The following is a 20,541-nucleotide window of genomic DNA, read 5'->3' as shown; positions in this document are numbered from 1 at the left end:
GAAGAAGACCAGGCGAGTTCTCCCCGGTGTCGTGGCAAATATATTTATCCCTCAACCAACATCACCAAAACAGATGATCTGGTCATTATCTCATTGCTGTCTGTGGGACCTTGCTGTGTGCAAATTGGCTGCCGTGTTTCCTACATTAATAACAGTGACTACACTTCAAAAAGTACTTCATTGGCTGTAAAGCGCTTTGGGACGTCCTGAAGTCGTGAAAGGTGCTATATAAATGTAAGTCTGTCTTTCTTTGTATGATTACATAGACTGTTCAGAATTTCCTCACCCACCCACCCCATTATCAACTATAGATTTTGTTCCCTTGGGTCTGTGGGTAAAGGCACAGCCTGGTATGTTACTGGGCTAAACGGAGCAGGAAACTCCAGATTTGATACAATGATACAGGTTTCGTGCTGTAATGAATAACGGGCCATTCTCTTTCTAACGGCTCAGCGATAATATGGTACGCTTTGGCATTCCCTACATGCTACGGAAAGACTCATCGGGAATTCAGCAATGGAGAGAAGTGCACCCAATCCACGGCCCACAGGATTTTCTATCCATTAGTTTCTACTTCAATCGGACGATTGCATCTGCTGCAAAAACGTGAAGTGGAATCATCCAAAGCCAAGGGAATGGCTGGGTCCATCGCAAAACATGGAGCAGAGCTACAGTTATAGCTATTTCATAATAATCATTGGGTTCATATTACCATTGCCGGCACGTCAACTGGGATGGGGAAATCGGATATAAACATGTCAGCCGCGGCTCAGTGGGTAGCACACTGGGCATCTGAGTCAGACGTAGATCGTGGGTCCGAGTCCCCGCTCCAGAGACTTTGAGCGCAGATTTTTAACAACCGCCCAAAAAAAAAACAGGCGTGAAGGTGGCGGAGCAGTCGCACTGCCCAGCTGAAGCCAGCATCGGAAGTCCCAAACCAGCGTTCGGATTCGGGCCTCATCAGCTTAATTCGGGTGAGCTGCCGCATGTTCAATGAGTGATGGTGGGCATCTCGCCACGTCGGAGGCTGGGAAATCTGTCAGCCAAGCCACAAGTCGGCATTAAAAAGGGAGGGGGGGGGGGGTGGCTGACTAGAATTCTTGCTCCTCCCAGCCCGACAAAATTTGCCCCAACCGAAGGTTCCAGGCCATTACTTGGAAGGGCTTCCAATACTCCCTTTAAGGCCCGCTGGTTAGGCCGCTCGCCGTCCGATATCACGGCAAGGCACACTCTGACCATTTGCACCTGAGAATTGCAAACGGGGTCCTGCAGCTGCCAGTAGGACCCTCATTCGCATAAGCAAGCAGCCTCCCGCCTGTTTCGGGGCAGGCCTGCTGTCTGCCCCTTTATGGGCCTTGGGTGTTTGAGGGGGGAATCGAACTGTCTACCTGATTCTCCACTGCCGACCGCCCTTTTACGGGCGAGAAACGGGCAGGTGGCCGTTTACATTGCCTCCGCCCCCCCCAGCTCGTTCGAATAGCACTGGAAGCCTCCTCTCTCTTGCCTCCCCCCATCTGAAAACGGAGGAGGAGGCATCAACAACAACAACTTGCATTTATACAGCGCCTTTAACGTAGTAAAACGTCTCCAAGGCGTTTCACAGGAGCGATCATCAAACAAAATTTGGCACCGAGCCACATAAGGAGGCATTTGGACAGGTGACAAAAAAGCTTGGTCAAAGAGGTAGGTTTTAAGGAGCGTCTTAAAGGTGGAGAGTGAGGTAGAGAGGCGGAGAGGTTTAGGGAGGGAATTCCAGAGCTTAGGGCCCAGGCAGCTGATTGAACGGCCGCCAATGGCGGAGCGATTAAAATCGGGGATACTCAAGAGTCCAGAATTGGAGGAGCGCAGAGATCTCGGAGGGGTTGTAGGGTTGGAGGAGCTTGCACAGATGGGCATCGCGACATTACAGAGCCTGCCCACCTACAGTAAGTGACTAAATACTGAAACAGTTAAGCATGAAGCAAAGACGGATTCACTGCTGGTCTCACCGAGACCAGCTGCCCAGCCCCAAGATGGAAGATGTGTGAATATATATTAGCATGATGATCAGGTTAGCTGACAACAAGACACAATTGCAGCAAAATTGTAAGCTGAAGCCTCTCTTTCTGAGTACCTAAATATGAATGAATAGAATACTTAATACCCATATAAATGGATAACAAGGAATATTTTCACCAAAAAAATATAAAAATATAAATTACCACAGACTAACTGAAATCCCTTGATTCACAGATGAGAAAGAAAATCTGTTACCATTTATGCAGAGGCAGCCTCCGTATCGATGATTTATGGCTTTGATCTGCCACATATATTCTGTTTTTGAAAAATTTAGAAGCCAATCCACTTGAGCCTATTTAAGATCCTTATGGCTAACGCTGTCTTGGTGGGTTCCTGATCTTTCACTTCCCATATAAGATTATGAAGGTTAATGTAGGATGAATCCTCCCTCGGTCCCTCAGCTGAGGATTTCAGGCTCTACAAAAAAAAACCACAAGTATAACAGAGCTAAACATCTGCAGCAACTCTCAGGATGCTCATCGCAAATGGGCCTCACAAGCGCTGGTCGGTATTAACAAGTCTCACAGATTTCAAGCAAGGAAGTTATGCTAAACCTTTATAAATCACTGGTTAGGCCTCAGTTGGATTATTGTGTCCAATTCTGGGCACCGCGCTTTAGGAAGGATGCCAAGGTCTTGGAGAGGGTGCAGAGGAGATTTACTAGAATGGTATCAGGGATGAGGGACTTCAGTTGTGTGGAGAGACTGGAGAAGCTGGGGTTGTTCTCCTTAGAGCAGACATTTAATAAGAGGTGTTCCAAATTTTGATGGGTTTTGATAGAGTAGATAGGGAGAAACTGTTTCCACTGGCAGGAGGGTCGGTAACCAGAGGGCACAGATTCAAGGTAATTGGCAAAAGAACCAGAGGGGAGAGGAGGATAATTTTTTTTTACGCAGCGTGTTGTTATGATCTGGAATGTGCTGCCTTCAAGGGTGATGGAAGCAGATTCAATGGTAACTTTCAAAAGGAAATTAGATAAATACTTGAAAAGGAAAAGTTTCAGGGCTATGGGGAAAGAGCAGGGGGAGTGGGACTAATTGGATAGCTCTTTCAAAGAGCCGGCACAGGTTCGATGGGCCGAAGGCCTCCTCCTGCGCTGTAAGGTTGTATGATTCTATGAATAGATGAATCGAACTTCGGTAACATGGTTCAAGATCGTCACTAACTGGAACCAGGGGACACGGGCTCGAGATTAGAGGAGGGGAAGTGGAGGGACAGTTTCAATGTAAACGTGACAAACTTGAAATGGACCTTCTCAGGGAGACAGAAACAACGTGCAGAAAATGGAAGGCAGAATTGGTTGGTTATTTGAGGGAGTGGGCAATTACATAGAATGTACAGCACAGAAACAGGCCATTCGGCCCAACTGGTCCATGCCGGTGTTTACGCTCCACACGAGCCTCCTCCCGCCTTATTTCATCTCACCCTATCAGCATATCCTTCTATTCCTTTCTCCCTCATGTGTTTATCCAGCTTCCCCTTAAATGCATCTATGCTATTCGCCTCAGCTAACCCATGTGGGAGCGAGTTCCACTCTCTCACCACTCTCTGGGTAAAGAAGTTAACCCAGAGAGGCATTGGTTTTTGTAAGCAATCTTACAACACCAGGTTATAGTCTACAACCTGGTGTTGTAAGATTGCTTACATTTGTCCACCCCAGTCCATCACCGGCATCTCCACATCATGGCATTGGTTTTTGGGCTTGGCTACAACCTTTTCTGGTCTCATGAGGTTGGAGGCTGAAGTAGAATTCTTCAAGTACATTGTGAAGTTTTGTTCCAATAACACCATGTAATATGGATCTCTGCGCCAATCCTTATTGTTTGAAGTCTTGAAAATATACTGTGCAATATTAAGATATGGATGCTTAATGTATTGGCATGAAATTCCTTTATCTGGTATTTTAGTGGACAGACGTAAGTACTCAACTGAGATGAGACTCAATGTAAAAGTTCTACACTGAATGTACGAATAGATTTCTACAAATACACTAATATTACGCAGCATAATTTCAAATTTTATGTCACTAGAATGGATCTTAATGAGGGAGAGTTCCAAACTAAAGTTTTTCTTTCAGGCTGCCTCTAGCCCTCAGTTCTAAAGGATTTCTGCTCTGCATTGGGTTTGCCATTGAGGTGGTATTTCCACACCTTTCCTTTTTGCAACTGGTGAAGCATCAACATCTTTTAGATCAAGTGAGGCATGTGGTTGCATCTTCTCAATCTTAAAAGGTAACATAAAGCCCACAGAAATTTTCCAAAAACATAAAATGTTATCGAGGAAATACCTCTATTATTAGTGTCACCTAGTCACCCCTTTTTGCCCTTTCTTGCCGATTATCTGATCTGCCCTTCTGTTGAACGCCGACTTGTAAAATGCACCTCTCAGGCCTTAGCCCAGTTCAAGGTCCGTGTTTAAAATCACTCGTCTCCATGCAGGGGACACCGGAAGGAGGTCGAGTTGAGGTTTCTGCATTGCATTGAGTCTACCATTGAGCACGCTGCAACAGCAGACTAGTGATGAAACCCTGGTCATTCTACCTTTTACGCTTTAGAACCGAGGGTTAGAGGCATCCTGAAAGGAGAACTTCAGTTTGGAACTCTCACTCATTAAGATCCATTTCCAGTGACATGAGCTTTAAAATAACAGACAGAGAAGCATTGTACAAATGTGTTAAGTGTCATACCTTTAGAAGTAATTCCTACCCTTGTGTCTCAGGATAGACAATCCTGGACGACTGATAAGGCAATGCATAGAGTGCAACATAACTTAACATCTAGCAGTGTGGATACACATCAGAAGAATGCCAACTGAAAATTCTTCAGGTGCATGATCCTATTCATCACTAATAATTCAGGCATCCCTTTGGAAATAATAACCTTGCTTGCTTCCAAATTGAATGTGTTTTGAGATGAGACTCAATGTAAAGGTTCTACACTGAATGTATGAATAGATTTCTACAAATACAAAAGGACAAACAGCTTCTTGTTAATGCTCCTCTTTTATTCCGTCAAGACGCGATTCCTATTCTGCTTATTACTGTAGATCAAATGAATGGTTATTCATCATTATTGTCATCTTTCAACTCAGCTGAGGAAAGATCCTGGTGTGAAATCTTGAGCAGCCTCATCAGGTTTGTGAACCACGTAGTATTTTATTGCATACACAGAATGTACAGCACAGAAACAGGCCATTTGGCCCAGCTGGTCCATGCTGGTCTTTATGCTCCATGCGAGCCTCCTCCCTCCCTACTTCATCTCACCCCATCAGCATATCTTTCTATTCCTTTCTCCCTCATGTGTTTATCTAGCTTCCCCTATGCCATTCGCCTCCTCAACTACTCCTTGTGGTAGCGAGTTCCACATTCTGAACACTCTCTGGATAGAGAAGTTTCTCCTGAATTCCCTATTGGATTTATTGGTGACGATCTTATATTTTTATATGTTATATCTTTCGGAAATCATGCTCCGCATTTGGCAAAGTGAAGCTGTGACTAAAGTATTAGGTGTAGTCTGTAATATCAAAGATACAAGCACTAATAAATGGAAAATTGTGCGGGTTGCCAATTGTGCCCACTTGCCACTGCACCTGTTCATCTGGTTTGTCTTCCCATTGTGTAAGCATTGTGGCAGGAGTGCTAACTCATGGAATGTACCCCATAAAGAATTGGGATGGGGAACATCAACAGCAACTTGCATTTATATAGCACCTTTAACGTAGTGAAAACGTCCCAAGGTGCTTCACAGGAGTGTTATCAGACAAAATTTGACACCAAGAGACATATATCAGGACAGATTAAGAGATATTAGGACAGGTGACCAAAAGCTTGGTCAAAGAGGCAGGTTTTAAGGAGCGTCTTAAAGGAAGAGAGAGAGAGGTAGAAAGGCGGAGAGGTTTAGAGAGGGAATTCCAGAGCTTAGGGCCTAGGCAACTGAAGGCTTGGCCACCAATGGTGGAGCAAAGGAAATTAGGGATGTGCAAGGGGCAAGAATTGGAGGAGCGCAGAGATCTTGTCGGGTTAAAGGGGTGGAGGAGATTACAGAGATAGGGAGCCTCCTTATAAACTCATAAAATATCTCTGTGAATGTGTCCTTAATCGTACAATAGCTTCATAAAATATATGGGAATATATATGCCTTGATGTATAATAGCTTCATAAATTACCTGTATGAATGTAAAACATGGTTTGTGGCAAGGTTTCCACATTTTCATCTGTGTAAAGAATTATCTTCCTGCCTCCCTTATCTATGGAGCACCTTGGGGAATTGTTTTTATTTTATCTGAAGGTACTATTTAAATGTTGTAAGTTGTTGTTTTTGTGATTATTTTAAATTTGGTGCCCTCTCATTAAGTGTCTCACCAACCAATGGGAACAATCTATCCCTATTTCCCTTCTAATAACCCTTTGTGATCTTGGCGATCTCTATCAGGCCACCCCTTAACCTTCCCAGCTTCTCGGTGAAAAAAATACACAGCTCAAGCTTCACTCTGTAACTATAACTCCTTATCCTTGGTAACATCCCAGTAAGTTTATCCTGCACCTTTTCCATTGCTTTTGTGTGCTTCCTATAATGGAGTGGCCAAAACTGTATGCAATTCTCCAACAGCCCAACTGAGGATTTGTCAATATTTCCTCCTTGCCTTTGTATTCTCTGCCTATAGATACGAAACAAAAGATTATACTGGCCTCTTCATGGCCTTATCCAATTGCGTGGCCACCCTTATTGCTATGTGTATCTGCACACCAAGGTCCCCTCTTCTCCTCAACTACATTTAAAATCCTACTCTTTAAAGGTTTATTTCCTTCCAAAATGTATTGCTTCACCTTTCTCTACATTGCCCATCCTGGTAGTCCATCACTCCTCCTGTCACAATTTTTGCCATAAATTTCCAGACACCCCTCCCAATTTTCTGTCAACATCAAATTTTGACTTGGTTCCTTTATGGGAACGGTGTATGGTGGTCATGTTACTGAACTAATAATCCCCCGTGAACACGAGTTCAAATCCCGCCATGGCAGTTTGACAATTTGCTTTCGGTTTTTAAAAATCTGGAAAGAGAAAGTAAAAGTGCCTATGAAGCTGTCAGATTGTTATAAAAACCCAACTGGTTCACTAATGTCCATTAGGGAAGGAAACCTGCCGTCCTTACCCGGTCTGGGCCTATATGTGATTCCAGTCCCACACTGACGTCGTTGATTCTTAACTGCCCTCTGAAGTAACCTAGCAGGCCACTCAGTTATATCAAACCACTACCAGCGGTTCAAGAAGGAGGCTTGCCTTCCCTGGGCAACTAGGGATGGGTAAAGAATGCTGTCTTTGCCAACGAAACCCACATCCTGAGAATGAATTTTTTAAAATTCCGAAGTCCAGATCATTTTTGTATACAGTAAATAAAAGATCACCTTTCCAGTGTGACAAACTTCCTTTCACCCCTACCTTTGCTTTCTGCCCTCTAACCTGCTTTCTTTACACATTCCACCTTAAATAAAGACATCTAAACATAGAAACATAGAAACATAGAGCAAGAGTAGGCCATTCAGCCCTTCGGGCCTGCTGCGCCATTCAAAATGATCATGGCTGATCGTCTAACTCAGTACCCTGTTCCCGCATTTTCCCCATATCCCTTGATCCCTTTAGCATTAAGAAATATATCTATCTCCTTCTTGAATACATCTAATGACTTGGCCTCCACTGCCTTCTGTGGTAGAGAATTCCACAGGTTCACCACCCTCTGAGTGAAGAAATTTCTCCTCATCTCAGTTCTAAATGGCATACCTCGTATCCTGAGACTGTGACCCCTGGTTCTGGACTCCCCAGCCATCGGGAACATCCCCCCTGCATCGAGTCTGTCTAGTCCTGTTAGAATTTTATGTTTCGATGAGATCACCTCTCATTCTTCTAAACTCTAGTGAATGTAGGCCTAGTCGACCCAATCTCTCCTCATACGTCAGTCCCAGGAATCAACCATCAACAGACCACGGGGAAAGGCCAAAGCTAAAATGGTGGCATTGCATACAAGAAGCACTGAACGGAAAGAGTTGGCAATAGACAAAGGGTTGTGGGTAGCTGGCAAAGGGGGAGTAGTGAGGACTCCTGGCATCCAATGCCAGCCGTTTTCCGATGAGTGACTGAGTGATGGCGAACAAGAATCTAAAGCTGAATTCCTAAAAGCCTATTCTGAACCATAAAAGAAAGTAGCTACAGGATTTCTACTGAGCACTTTCCAGGACACCCACACTCAGTCAGGAAGCTTGCTGTCATGTAATGCTCAGCAGAGCACTGCATAGGGCAATAATTATTCAGTTGTGTTGCCGAAATTAAAGAGCATCTCAAGGCCCCAATCAGGCCTCAAACATGGGAACGTGGGAACAGGAGTAGGCCATTCAGCCTCTCGAGCCTGTTCCACCATTCAATTAGATCATGACTGATCTGTATTAACTCCATTTACCCGCCTTGGTACCCCTGCCTAACAAAAATCTATCATTCTCAGTTTTGAAATTTTCAATTGACCCCCAGCCTCAGCAGCTTTTTTTTTGGGGGGGGTGAGAGTTCCAAATTCCCACTCCCCTTTGTGTGAAGAAGTGCTTCCTGACATCACCTCTGAACAGCCTAGCTATAATTTTAAGGTTATGCCCGCATGTTCTGAACTCTGCTACCCGAGGAAAAATAGGGTGAAACTTTCTGACGCCCCATGCCACTGGTGGGGCCTAGCACGCAGCAGATGTCTTATCAGATTATTATAGGTGCGTTTCCCTCAATTTTCCATCCAAATTGACAGGAAATCATGGGACAGCCCATCTGTGAATTTCCCATAAGCCACCCACTTCGTGTGAGTTTTCAAAATTCTCATCCTTGCGTTCAAATTCCTCCATGGCCTCGCCCCCTCCCTATTTCTGAAACCTCCTCCAGCCCTACAACCCTCCGAGATCTCTGTGTTCCTTCAATTCTGGCCTCTTGCGGGTCCCCGATTTTCATCGCCCCACCATTGACGGCTGTGCCTTTAGGCCCTCAGCTCTGGAATTCCCTCCCTAATCCTCTCCACCTCTCCACCTCTCTCTCCTCCTTTAAGATGCTCCTTAAAACCGGCCAAGATTTGACCAAGCTTTTGGTCACTTGTCCTAATATCTACTTATGTGGCTCGGTGTCAAATTTTTTTGATAATGTTGCTGTGAAATGCCTTGAGACGTTTTACTACGTTAAAGGCGCTACATAAATGCAAATTATTGCTGCATCTATTGAGATGCAGGGTCTGGGAGAATTTTTGCTGATTAGGGACCAACCTCCCTCTTAAACCTGCAGGTCTCATTAAATTAATTCCAGAAAAGGTTTTCAATTATTAGATGGCAATAAATGTTTCTCTGTGCGAAACGTAGAGAAATTTTCATTCTTGAATTAACTAGGGTTAGCGCGTTAATTAATTCTGTGTGATTAGCTTCATTGACATATGCAAATCATGTTAATTAGAAAGGAAAACAGAAATGTATCTCAGTATCTGAGGAGGGACAAACGCCGGGATATTTCCCCGGGGCTTCTCCCCCTCTGCCGCTGTTGCTTCTGCCGAACTTCAGAGCAAATTCCCGACAAATGTTTCACGTAGAGGCTCATTGCCAGGCCCTACTTAGTGGATTCGACCCTGAATCTTCCCATACCTCTTTGTTTTGGCCAGTCCTATGAAAGTACTGAATTGTCTTCCCTAAGGTTAAATTCCCTCCGTAAACCTCGTCACCTCTCTCTTCTCCTCTAAGATCCTCCTTGAAATCTATCCGCTAAGTGGTAAGAATGTGGAACTCGCTGCCACAAGGAGTAGTTGAGGCGAATAACATAGATGCATTTAAGGGGAAGCTGGATAAACACATGAGGGTGAAAGGAATAGAAGGATATGCTGATAGGGTGAGATGAAGAGGGGTGGGAGGAGGCTCGTGTGGAGCATACATGCTGGCATAGACCACTTGGGCCAAATGGTCTATTTCTGTGCTGTAGACTCTGTAACTACGTACCTCTTTGACCATGCTTTTGGTCGTCTGTTCTAATCTCTCTTTACGTGACTTGGTGTCAGATTTTGGCTGATAACTCTCCCGTGAAGTGCTTTGGGATGTTTTACTAAGTTAAAGGCGCTATATGAATGCAGAATGTAAAACTTGACACCGAGCCACATAAGGAGATATTAGGACAGGTTACCAAAAGCTTGGTCAAAGAGGTAGGTTTTAAGGAGTGTCTTAAATGAGGAGAGAGAGGATGAGAGGCGGAGAGGTTTAGGGAGGGAATTCCAGAGCTTAGGGCCTAGCATTTTCAGCATAATTTCAGATTACCATCATTTGGAGCAGTTTTTTTTGTAATCAAAATATTTTTTTTTTCTGGAGCTCAAAGCAAAACATGTGTCCATCTTTATGGGATGTTGATTCTACCAGTTCAATGCAATCGCCTGTAACAAGTGAGGTAAATGTGCTAATTGGAATTTATATATAGAAATTTGCTTACATAAAACAAAACTTAAACACTGCTTTATAAATTGTCAAGAGTATAATTATTAAGCTATTAGAGATAATACAGGGATGAAGAATTTTAATAAGACTTATGATGAATATGCAGATTAGGTTAATTAGACAGTAGACTTTTAAAAAATATCGCAATCCCCATCTTTGCAGGATATTCATTACACTGTACAGAAGAAAATATGAGATGTTTCATTAAGCTGTGGAGAAACCATGCATAACAGCCTCTCTATAACACATCACCAAATATCAGCGATAATTCATAAATCCAAATTCAGTTGTTATCTATCCCCATAAAGTCTAATTCAACTTAAATAATAGAGAAAACTTCAGCAAACAGCACATTTAATTTTTTTGTTGTTTCTGTAACAATGCCTTGTCACATATAAGTTTCATGCCTTTTAAGGAGGAAGCTAAAATCGGATACTTATCCAGGCTTGGCTCCATGATTATAACTTTAGATATTCATTTTATTCTTATTCATTCTCCAGCTGTGGGCATCTCTGGCAAGGTCGGCGTTTATTGCCCATCCCCAGTTGCCCCTTGAGAAGGTGGTGGTGGGCCTTCTTCTTGAACCGCTGCAGTCCGTGTGGTGAAGATGCTCCCACGGTGCTGTTAGGTGGGGAGTTCCAGGATTTTGACCCAGCGACGATAAAAGAGCGGATGAGATGTGTCCAAGTCAGGATGGCGCGTGACTTGGAGGGGGATTTGGAGGTGGTGTTGTTCCCATGCACCTGCTGCCCTTGTCCTTCTAGGTGGTGGAGGTCGCAGGTTTGGGAGGTGCTGACAAAGAAGCCTAGGTGGGCTGCTGCAGGGCATCCTGTAGATAATACACACTGCAGCCACGGTGGAGAGAGTGGATGTTTAAGCTGGTGGATGGACTGCCGATCAAGTGAACTGCTTTGCTTTGGATGGTGTCGAGCTTATTGAGCTGATTGGTTGCAGCTGCACCCATCCAGGCAAGTGGATTTTCCAGGAAGAGTGATTGAGGCCAGGACATTGGACTCATTTGAGGGAAAGTATATGCAAAGACAAAAGGGTTGGCATCTTAGAGCAATGAACTTTAATAGGCTGACGGGGCTTCATCAACTGAACCTAGGTGCAGTGGGCCTTGTCTTTTCTGTTATATAAAAAGCAACAGATGATTGACTATTCTGGAGTGCAAAAAAAAAACTGTAGCTACGTAATCTTCAATTAATCTTCCTGGGTCACAGCAGTTGAAACCCTCTTTGTCCCTGAAGGACATGGATGATTAACTTCAAACCTTATTGCAGTAAAAGGTGATCAATCTTAATCTCATTTTGAGTTTGGAATAACTTTATTTTACAAAGGAAACTGCATTTACTCTGTTTTATCTTCTTAGATGGTAGGTCACACTCACGCCATGTATGAAATCTCTGATGTACGGTGTCCATGGGATTGCTTCCCCTCAGTTCTCTGGCTTTATTCAATTTATAGATTTATGGAATCAAACATGATTTAAACTGTAGTACCAGCTTCTGTAAACAGCAGGGATTGAATTTACTCATGAGCTCAAAGAACTGTAGAAAAAGATTAACTCCAATATTGAATCATGTATGGAAAATGATCCCTTGCATGCCATATGCTGTTCAGAGACCAAGCTGTAAAACAGGCCATCGAGGGGTGTTATAATATGTAAGCTGTCCTCAGCAGAAGTGTCCTTTAATCGTTTCAGAGACCACGGGGAAGAGAGATTTTCAACTGCCGGCTGCCCGGTTCTCGGCTGAGAAATATTGGCCTCCGGTAGTTGAAAATCAAGGGGGATGGAGGGTCTGGCTATTCCATTGACGCCCAAGGCCCACCTGACCCGATTTTCAGGCGGGCCTGTAAATGGCCCAGCAGCACGCCCGCTCGTTTCTGGCGGGAGGCTGCTTGAACATACAAAGCACGGTCCTGTGCCGCTTGTAAGACCCCCGTTTGCAATTTTCGGGTACTAATAGGCGCACCGCGCTTTTGTACTAGGTGTTGACCGGCCAAACCAGCGGTGCTTAAAGGCACCGCCAGTGGCTGCTCAAGAAAAGGTCCCAGAAGATATTTTGGCCCATTGCCAGCCCATGCTGGCGAGCTGCAGAGGGGCTTTCACCTGACACCCAGAGCTCGCAGGTGCCTTTCAAATCAGGCCCGAGCCCCCAAAACATAAATTAGTCACCAGATCTCCCTATGTTGCAACATTCTTTGGTTGTGACGTGCTTTTGGGACGTGCCGAAGATGTGAAAGCTATGCGAGATAGTTCTTTCTTTCTATCTAATGTCTGCGATAAAAAAAGAAACGCAGAGGGCAATTCATGCCAGCCCTCGAACAGGTGCAGAGCTGGCCTGAAAATAGATCGCTCAGCATGTACATCATGGCTTCGTTATCATAACAAGCATTCTGATTTTACTGAGCATGTATTCTTTATTCCAACAAAGGGTCTCACCTGAAACATTAATTTGTTTCTTTTTTCTCTTTCAGAGGCTGACTGACCTGCTGGGGATTTCCAGCACTGCCCGTTAATTCCAGTGCTGGCGGGTTTTTTCTTACCTCGCTCTTGTGGTATGTTTTTTTAGTTTTCTAGAGGGACCCAGCAGATTGTTTAACATCATATAACGCTCCCAGAATTCTCATGACGATGCAACAGACTGCAACAGGGCATGAAACTTTTCACCGTAATTGGCTTGTCGGCAGTCAAGGTTTTAATGAATTAGAAATTAATTAGAACCATCCCTGGTGAAGGTCGTTCAAAGGAGCTTCCCACCTAATAAATGTGTGTAAACTGAAGTGAAAGGGTCATTTGCCATTACTGTTGATTCTGGGCTTACAAATGAGCAAGCAACCATTTCAGCATAACTGAACACAGAACTACCTTTCGTCCACTTTGTCGTAACGTAGAAAAACGACATTCAGATTCACACGTTAAAAGTAAATTTTTGCTTCTGGGTGCAGAGCAGCACACACTGGGACTTCATATTGGAATATTGAGCACAGAGATCAGGTAATCTGTTTCAGTGATGTTGGTTGAGGGATAAATGTTGGCCCCAGGACAGTGAGGAGAACTCCCCTACTCTTCTTCGAAATAGTGGCTCTGGGATCTTTTACGTCCGCCTGAGAGGGCAGACGGGGCCTCGGTTTAACGTCTCATCCGAAAGACGGCACCTCTGACAGTGCAGCGCTGCCTCAGCACTGGCACTGGGAAAGTCAGCCTGGATTTTGTGCTCGAGTCTCCGAGCCCACCACCGTCTGACTCAGAGACGAGAGTGCTACCCGCTGAGCCATGGCTGACACCTCTGCAGGCTATAAAGGGGAAAGCTTCCACTTTGCCGTTCTTGGCATGTGCCAGGAGCACAAACCAGGAAAGTGCATGCTGCTGGCCCGTGATTCTCCGCTGATTCAAATGAATGGACAGAAAACCAAGGGCTGTGGGCGGCTCCCAGGGAGCACCGAATGGGAAGATCTCCCGTTGGGCTGTTCCATGGATGGTTGAGCCAAGATGGTCCAAATGGCCTTCCTCATCCATTTCCACCTTGTGATTTTAAAATTCTCATCCTTGTTATCAAATCCCCCCATGACCTCACCCCCTCCTTATCTCCGCAACCTCCTCCAGCCCTACAGCGCTCCGAGATCTCTGCGTTCCTCCAATTCTGGCCTCTCGTGCATCCCCGGCTTTCATCACCCCACGATTCAGCTACCTAGGCTCTAAACTCCGGAATTCCCTCCCTATACCTCTCCACCGCTCCCTCCTCCTTTAGGATGCTCCTTAAAACCTACCCCTTTGACCAAGCTTTTGGTCACCTGTCCTAATATCTCCTTACGTGGCTCGGTGTCAAATTCTTTGTCTGATAACGCTCCTGTGAAGCGCCTTGGGGCATTTTGCTACGTTCAAGGTGCTATGTAAGAACATAAGAACATGATAAATAGGAGCAGGAGTAGGCCATGCGGCCCCTCGAGCCTGCTCCACCATTCAATAAGATCATGGCTGATCTTCGACCTCAACTCCACTTTCCTGCCCAATCCCCATTGTAGGATTTAAACCACTACTTTCATGATTCTAATTTAATCCAATTCAAGGACTGGTTCATGACAACAACAAGACCACCACGGTACTGGTATTATGGTTAAAGGCAAAACAGAATTATTAAGCACATCACAATTAGTACAAAAAAGTATCCCTTGATTCCCCTAGAGTCCAAAAATCTATCGATCTCAGCCTTGAATATACTCAATGACTGAGCATCCACAGCCCTCTGGCATAGAGAATTCTAAAGATTCACAACCCTCTGAGTGAAGAAATTCCTCCTCATCTGAGTCCTAAATGTCCGACCCCTTATCCTGAGACTATGCCCCCTAGTTCTGGGCTCTCCAGCCAGGGAAACAGCTTCTCAGCATCTACCCTGACAAGCCCTCTCAGAATCCTATATGTTTCAATGAGATCACCTCTCATTCTTCTAAACTCCAGAGAGTATAGGCCCATTCTACTCAACCTCTCCTCATAGGACAACCCTCTCATCCCAGTAATCAATCCAGTGAACCTTTGTTGCACCGCCTCTAAGGCAAGTATATTCTTAAGTAAGGAGACCAAAACTGTACACCGTACTCCAGGTGTGGTCTCACCAAATCCCTGTACAATTGCAGCAAGACTTCCTTACTCTTGTACTCCAACCCCTTTGCAATAAAGGCCAACATACCATTTGCCTTCCTAATTGCTTGCTGTACCTGCATGTTAATTTTCTGTGTTTCGTGTACGAGGACACCCAAATCCCTCTGAACACCAACATTTAATAGTTTCTCATCGTTTAAAAAATATCCTGTTTTTCTATTCTTCAATGCAAGTTGTTGTTGTTGTATCCCCTCTCACAAGTCTTTGTGTTTCATGAAGCCGTCACCTGTTCTCCAGCTCACAATCTGTCATTGCAGGGAAAGGGATATCACCATATTCTGCAGCTTGATTTAAATTCTTCTAAATCCTGAAGAGGCTGGCTGATGTATAATTTAAAACATCAGGTTGAAAGTTAAATTAGTTATTGAACTGCCCGAAGGCTGATATCATCTATTTAAGTTGGGGAGTAGACAGGATGACTACTGAGTGCATAAATCATCACATCGTATTCTGTTTGGCTCAATACCTCATGGCCGTGCTGGTAGGGGTTGTTTCCGTGGCTTGGTAAAGACAGCAGAGCAAAATTTAAAAACTGTATCAATTGACGGATGGAGCATTGCATTAAGAACGTGTCCGATTTTCCCACACACGCTCCACGCATTCGATGCTCTATGCTCAAGCACGACAGAGGAAAATCACCCTCCCTCCACGGGTCCATCCTGCACTGCAGTAGGCCGCCAATCTCTGAACCTAGACAGCTTTCGTCAGGAATACTGAGAGAATCCAGGACCTTCCTGAGACTCTGGGTGTGTGATGGCAAAGTGAGCTATGTTCTGCACAGGTTAAGCCCCTTGTTTCTCTTACAGGTTTATATCTGTGCCCCGCTCTTGCTTGCAAAGGAGGGATAGTAAAGAGTATGGAGGCAAGCAAGAAAGTGGGAGTGAGCTAGGTGGCTTGCTGGGAGAAAAACTCTGGCGGGCACATCGATGGACTGAATGGCCTGTTTCTGTGCCGTAACATTTTATGATTATTCATTTTGCGATTTAGGAACCTAGGAACAGGAGTTGGCCATTCAGCCCCTCAAGCCTGTTCCGCCATTACATCATGGCTGATCTGTATCTTAACTCCATTTACCCGCCTTGGTTCCATAACCCTTAATACTCTTACCTAATAAAAACCTATCAATCTCAGTTTTAACATTTTCAATTGACCCCCAGTCTCAACAGCCTCTTGGGGGAGAGACCTTTAAAGTTGGTGTGCAGAATGGCTCAATCCCTATTATAAATAACAAAGTTTCCAACTCAACTCTTTCCAGCTCTGTCCATTTGACCACGGACAACCAAGTTTGATTTTGTGTTTCACAGAAATAGGAAAGTTAACGACAGAGATGTTAACAATCGACTAATGGTTTCCGGAAATTAAAATGGGGAGAGATGTGAAACGGACCGCCAATTCAAGATCACCCGTTTTACACTATTGCACAAAGTCAAGATCTACCTCACTGCGAGGTATTGTCACATGAGCACTTCATAGAAACACTAACTCATTTATCTGAAATAGATTAACAGCTCTGTTAAAATAATGGACAGAGGAATTTGATAGAAACACATCAACCGTTCATATAATAATATCACACTGCAAACTTTCCAACTCAGTATTATGATTGTTGTGGAGATGCCGGTGATGGACTGGGGTGGACAAATGTAAGGAGTCGTACAACACCAGGTTATAGTCCAACAGTTTTATTTGGAATCACAAGCTTTCGGAGCTTGTGATTCCAAATAAAGCTGTTGGACTATAATCTGGTGTTGTATGACTCCGTAGTATTATGATTGACAGCCTTTTAATAAAGCTGGGGTATTTAACAGAGAGAGTGTTATGACTGAGAATCTTATAACCAGGACAGTTAACCTCATGGTGTCCCAAAGCGTTTAACAGCCAATTAAATACTTTGGAACTGTAGTCACTGTTGTAATGTAGGAAACGCAGCAGCCAATTTGCACACAGCAAGATCCCACAAACAGCAATGTGATAATTTGTTTTTATTCGTTCACGGGATGTGGGCGTCGCTGGCAAGGCCAGCATTTATTGCCCATCCCTAATTGCCCTCGAGAAGGTGGTGGTGAGCCGCCTTCTTGAACCGCTGCAGTCCGTGTGGTGACGGTTCTCCCACAGTGCTGTTAGGAAGGGAGTTCCAGGATTTTGACCCAGCGACGATGAAGGAACGGCGATATATTTCCAAGTCGGGATGGTGTGTGACTTGGAGGGGAACGTGCAGGTGGTGTTGTTCCCATGTGCCTGCTGCTCTTGTCCTTCTAGATGGTAGAGGTCGCGGGTTTGGGAGGTGCTGTCAAAGAAGCCTTGGCGAGTGCTTCCTGCGGATGATACACACTGCAGCCACAGTGCGCCGGTGGTGAAGGGAGTGAATGTTTAGGGTGGTGGATGGGGTGCCAATCAAGCGGGCTGCTTTATCTTGGATGGTGTCGAGCTTCTTGAGTGTTGTTGGAGCTGCACTCATCCAAGCAAGTGGAGAGTATTCCATCACACTCCTGACTTGTGCCTTGTAGATGGTGGAAAGGCTTTGGCGAGTCAGGAGGTGAGTCACTCGCCGCAGAATACCCAGCCTCTGACCTGCTCGCGGAGCCACAGTATTTATATGGCTGGTCCAGTTAAGTTTCTGGTCAATGGTGACCCCCAGAATGTTGATGGTGGGGGATTCGGCGATGGTAATGCCGTTGAATGTCAAGGGGAGGTGGTTAGACTCTCTCTTGTTGGAGATGGTCATTGCCTGGCACTTGTCTGGCGCGAATGTTACTTGCCACTTATGAGCCCAAGCCTGGATGTTGTCCAGGTCTTGCTGCATGCGGGCTTGGACTGCTTCATTATTTGAGGGGTTGCGAATGCAACTGAACACTGTGCAATCATCAGCGAACGTCCCCATTTCTGACCTTATGATGGAGGGAAGGTCATTGATGAAGCAGCTGAAGATGGTTGGGCCTAGGACACTGCCCTGAGGAACTCCTGCACCAATGTCCTGGGGCTGAGATGATTGGCCTCCAACAACCACTACCATCTTCCTTTGTGCTAGGTATGACTCCAGCCACTGGAGAGTTTTCCCCCTGATTCCCATTGACTTCAATTTTACTCGGGCTCCTTGGTGCCACACTCAGTCAAATGCTGCCTTGATGTCAAGGGCTTCACTCTCACCTCACCTCTGGAATTCAGCTCTTTTGTCCATGTTTGGACCAAGGCTGTAATGAGGTCTGGAGCCGAGTGGTCCTGGCGGAACCCAAACTGAGCATCGGTGAGCATGTTATTGGTGAGTAAGTGCCGCTTGATAGCACTGTCGACGACACCTTCCATCACTTTGCTGATGATTGAGAGTGGACTGATGGGGCGGTAATTGGCCGGATTGGATTTGTCCTGCTTTTTGTGAACAGGACATACCTGGGCAATTTTCCACATTGTCGGGTAGATGCCAGTGTTGTAGCTGTACTGGAACAGGTAATCTGTTTTAGTGATGTTGGTTGGGGGATAAATGTTGGCCAGGACACCGGGGTGAACTCCCATGCTCTTCTTTGAAATAGTGTCGTTTTTATGTCCACCTGAGAGGGCAGGCGGGGCCTCGTTTTAACGTCTCAGCCGAAAGATGGCACCTCCGACAGTGCAGCGTTCCCTCAGTACTGCACTGAAGTGTCAGCCTGGATTTTGTGCTCCAGTGTCTGGCGTGGGGCTTGAACCCATGACCCGCTGACACCAGAGGCGAGAGTCAAGGTCCCACAAACAGCAATGCGATAATGACCACATCATCTGCTTTAGTGATGTTGGTTAGTGTGCAGTTCCCCTTTAAGAGAAGCCAGCCACACTAAGCGCAAAGTTTTTGCATCAACACTTTTTGACTCAGCTTAGCCCAATTGACACCTCCTCACAGTGCCAAGGCTCATGTTAAGGAAGTCCGGTCAGCACATTATGGAATTCATTTGTGCCTCCACAGCAGCTGGAGTGAAACGGTCCGAGGGGTGCTGAGGGACGGCAACGAGCAACGCAAGTCATGAGTATTAATTACACAACTGCCACTGTCTGCTCTCTCATTTTTTTAAAATTACATGGGTATATGTGAGCATGACAGGTCGGAGGATGAGGGAAAAGACTACAGCCCACACATTAATCTGCGTGGTATCAATGTATGAATGCTCAACCTACTCGTACAAAATTACTTTGCTCACTTGACAGACAGATTAACAGGTTTATTTTAAACGGGTTAGTGCCTCTGTTAAAACAGCATTGATATGAATAGATTCCGCCTTTGTACAGTAATACCACAGAGACTCACTGCTAAGCTTATATTTCACCAGGGAGGACCTACGGTGCAGTCGTTGGCGGGCGTTTTAATTTCGCACCGATTAAAAAAACATTAATAGTCACAGAGATTAACATCAAGCAAATCGAGCTGAGAATTTAGGATTGGAAAAAGAATCGTCAGGACTCATAAGCGTCACTTTTCTGTGGCGTCAGCAGATGATGTCATTCAGAGTGTGTGGAACATTAGCATCATAGAATCATAGAATCGTTACAGCATAGAAGGAGGCCATTCGGCCCATCGAGCCTGTGCCAGCTCTTTGTAAGAGCAATCCAGTTATTCCCACTCCCCCGCTCTTTCCCCGTAGCCCTGCAAATTTTTTCTCCTCAAATATTCTTCCAATTCCTTTTTGAAAGCCACGATTGAATCTGCTTCCACCGCCCTTTCAGGCAACGCATTCCAGATCATAACTACTCGCTGTGTAAAAAAGCTTTTCCTCACGTTGCCTTTGGTTCTTTTGCCAATCACCTTAAACGTGTGTCCTCTGGTCCTCGACCCTTCCGCCAATGGGAACAGTTTCTCTTTATTTACTTTATCTAAAGCCATCATGATTTTGAACACTTCTATCAAATCTCCTCTCAACCTTCTCTGCTCTAAGGAGAACAGGAGTAGGGAATTCAGCCCCTCGAGCCTGTTCCGCCATTCAAATAGATCATGGCTGATCTGCACCTCAACCCCATTTGCCCACCTTTGTTCCATATCCCTTAATAGCCTTACAACAACAAACGTCTAGCGATCTCAGTCTTGAATAGTTCAACTGACACCTAGCGTCCACAGCCTTTTGAGGGAGACAGTTCCAGATTTCCACTTACCTTTGTGTGAAAAGGTGCAGCCTGATTTCACTCTTGAATGACCCAGCTTTAATTGTAAGATTATGCCCTCTTGTTCTGTTTTCCCAGTTCAAGTAGCTGAGCATGGTGCCATGCAAAAAGTATATATATATATATTTATTAAACTGGTGAAAATATTAGCAAAGCGCTGTGACATCCTCCAAAAGCTCAGTCGGTGACATAAGCAACTTGGGGGTGGGGACAA

Source organism: Heptranchias perlo, chromosome 6, assembly GCF_035084215.1.
Source record: "Heptranchias perlo isolate sHepPer1 chromosome 6, sHepPer1.hap1, whole genome shotgun sequence".
Taxonomy (NCBI): domain Eukaryota; kingdom Metazoa; phylum Chordata; class Chondrichthyes; order Hexanchiformes; family Hexanchidae; genus Heptranchias; species Heptranchias perlo.
The sequence above is the reverse complement of the archived record's forward strand: the minus strand, read 5'-3'. Positions refer to the sequence as shown.